Below are 2,802 nucleotides of genomic sequence, written 5' to 3'. Positions count from 1 at the left end.
TGCAGGTATTTATTGTGCTAATAAAAAGTGCATCATTTACCCTAGGGATTTGGGCCCAACATCATCCTATAAATATGGAGAGAGTGCGCACAAGAAGAGAGTTTGACACCATCATCACCTTCAGTCACTTCATTTTCACCCTATTTTCATAGCATGGAGTAAGAAGTTAGCAGTCGGAGTCGTTGCTTCCACCTCTACTGTCATCTCTTCTTCCTCGTCAAGGAAGGAGGGACCTGGATCTGCCTAGAAGTCTTTGTAGTTTGAGTTTTTCTTACACCTCGAGAGGTCAAAACAATTTCCATTATGTTTTCAGTTCATCGCTTCCGTAGCTTAGTTGTTTTTAATGTTTTTCTTCTAGTTGCTACTCTAGTTACCTTTCCATCGGTGATCGCTCTTTAAATCCATGTTCGGAATTCTGTTTTAGTTAAGCTTATTGAAGATCTTTTATAAAATGGAGTTTTTGATGCAAGTTGTGTTGGATCTGATGTTATTTGTTTTGATTGCTTTCGTTAGTTTTAGTTCTGCTTTGTTTATGTTTTCTCGTAGGTAGATTTACATTTTAGTTCGTCAACTTGCATGAGAATAGGCTAGATACTTTAGATCTGCTTTTCTTTACGTCGATTTCATATGAATCTGTGTTTAATTTGTCTGATTTCTATTTTTATGTTTGTTGCTATATTTAGATCTGCTTTTGTTGTTTTTATTTAGCTACTTAGCGAAGAAGAATGTAGGAGTTTGTTAGAATTGCAGTCTCTGTCACCTTTTCGTTGTTTACAGCTTTTTAGCAGTGCGTGTGATGAGGGTCGTTTCACGCATGTGTTCTGGCATAAAACTAGATCAAATTCTGGAAACTAACGTCCAATTTTGAGCCATATATGTGTAAAAATCCGCCATATTCAGTGAACGAACAAATCAGTTGGGCGGATGAACGGATCAAGGAAAGAAGCCAAGAAACTGTAGCATTGAGTTGATCAAGTCCAGAATTGAGTGGAGTTAGCAGAAGTCCTCCGCATGGGAGATAGAGTTGAAGACCCCACCACAAAGTGAATGGCAGGAATGATATTTCAGAGACGATGATACCCTAGGGATCAGAGCCCTACGCATCTCTATATAAAGGAAGCCCAACACAAGAAGAAGGGGAGTCCTAGCCAGAGGTGAAGGGGGGGGGAGGTCTCACATACATTCTTAGAAGGGCTCTACAATTAAGAAGGGGTCTCAAATGCATTCTTAGAAGGGCACACATTGGCGAGTTAGATCCACTTAGTAGACACTACAATTAGCTTCCTTTAAAACGATACTATTAATTGAGAGTGAGGACTTTTCAAGGGTCTTAGTTGCTTTTAGGAGCTACATATTTAGGATTGACAACCCTAAAGTTAGTAATCAACGTTTGTATCGCATGAGAATAAACTTGGTGACTCGTCCTATCAAAGTAAGAACTGTGCTAGGGTTTGTAGTTGAAACTTGTATAACCATAACTGTGAATGCACATCCCTGGAATTCCCTTATCTCTATACTTTTATCTCCATGATTTATTTGCATCTAATTGTTTATTGCTTTCAAATTGTTCTTTGTTTTCAAAATTCTCAAAATCTTTCGGTTTTCCAAATAGTAATTGAGTTTTAGTAAAAGGTAGCCAATTTGTGATTGTTTTCCCCGTGATCAATATTCGGTACTGACCTTTAGCTATAATATTACTACTCTGTATACTTGCAGGTATTTATAGTGCTAATAAAAAGTGCATCAAGTTTTTGGCGCCGTTGCCGGGGAATACATTCACTTTGTGATTGATATCTTCAAACGGACAATTTTACTACTTTGGATTTTAATTGCTTTCTGTTTTTAATTTTTGTTTAATTTGTTTTTGTTCTTTTTGTTTCTTTCAGGTTGTGTATGCGAACGTGTTCTGGGAAGGACAGCTTAGAACCGCTCGATCTTGAACTTGAAAGGACCCGTAGGAAAATAAGAAGTGAGCAAGGGTCAATGACAGACCAAATGGAGCTCGAGAGGCTTCAAGCCATGGTTAAGATGTTGATGGATGAGAGAGACGCGGAAAAGGCTGCCTGCGAGGCACAGGAAACGAAGGATAATGAGATAGTGCAAGTGATGCACATGCTCAGTCACTGGGATATGATTACTTTTCCCGAAGGTCGTCGTGTTGATGCTAACAATTTTGAGATGCGAATGACCCTTAAACAAAGGGTCGAGTAGTCTCCTTTTGCAGGTAGAGCCACAGAAGACGCCAACCGCCACATCTCGAAGTTCATGCAAATCGCCAACACTCTGAAATTAAATGGCGTCGACGACGACGCCATAAGGGTAAGACTTTTTCCCTATTCATTAATTAATTCTGCTAAAGAGTGGTTTGAGTGAATGCCCACAGAACGAGTCTCCACATGGAAGGATATTGTGGCTGCCTTCCTCGACAAGTACTATCCGCCGTGCACAATTTTAAAGCTCAAAAGTGAGATCTTTCAATTTATGCAAGGCAGTGACGAGCCCCTCTACGAAGCATTTGCTCGTTTCAAAGTCCTCCTCCGCAAGTGCCCCAACCACGGTTTCGCCGTAGATGATCAGGTAGGAATTCTTTATAATGGTTTCAATGAAAAAATTTGTGCTATGTTGGATTCAGGCGCAAATGGAAGATTCTTGAGGAAGATCGGATCGGATGCCATGGCTGTCATTGAGGAGTTCACCACCAACAACTGGGGGTGGTCGAAAGAAAGGCACAACTCGAGGAGAGTAGCAGCCATAGAGGAGGCCGAGGAGAGTTCCTTTGCAAAGGAATTAGCCGAACTCAAA

The 2,802-nt window shown here is 40.4% G+C and overlaps 1 non-coding gene across 1 annotated transcript; it reads right to left on the bottom strand.

Annotated features, from left to right (window-relative positions):
• Positions 1–2,454: 2,454 nt before the first annotated feature.
• LOC121806095 lies at positions 2,455–2,561 on the bottom strand. The gene has a single exon (XR_006051628.1). It is a non-coding gene; the product is annotated as a small nucleolar RNA R71 (small nucleolar RNA).
• Positions 2,562–2,802: the final 241 nt, after the last annotated feature.

The sequence above is a fragment of the Salvia splendens genome, chromosome 5 (genome assembly GCF_004379255.2).
Source record: "Salvia splendens isolate huo1 chromosome 5, SspV2, whole genome shotgun sequence".
In the NCBI taxonomy this organism is placed as follows: Eukaryota; Viridiplantae; Streptophyta; class Magnoliopsida; order Lamiales; family Lamiaceae; genus Salvia; species Salvia splendens.
This window is presented reverse-complemented; position numbering and strand designations above follow the sequence as displayed.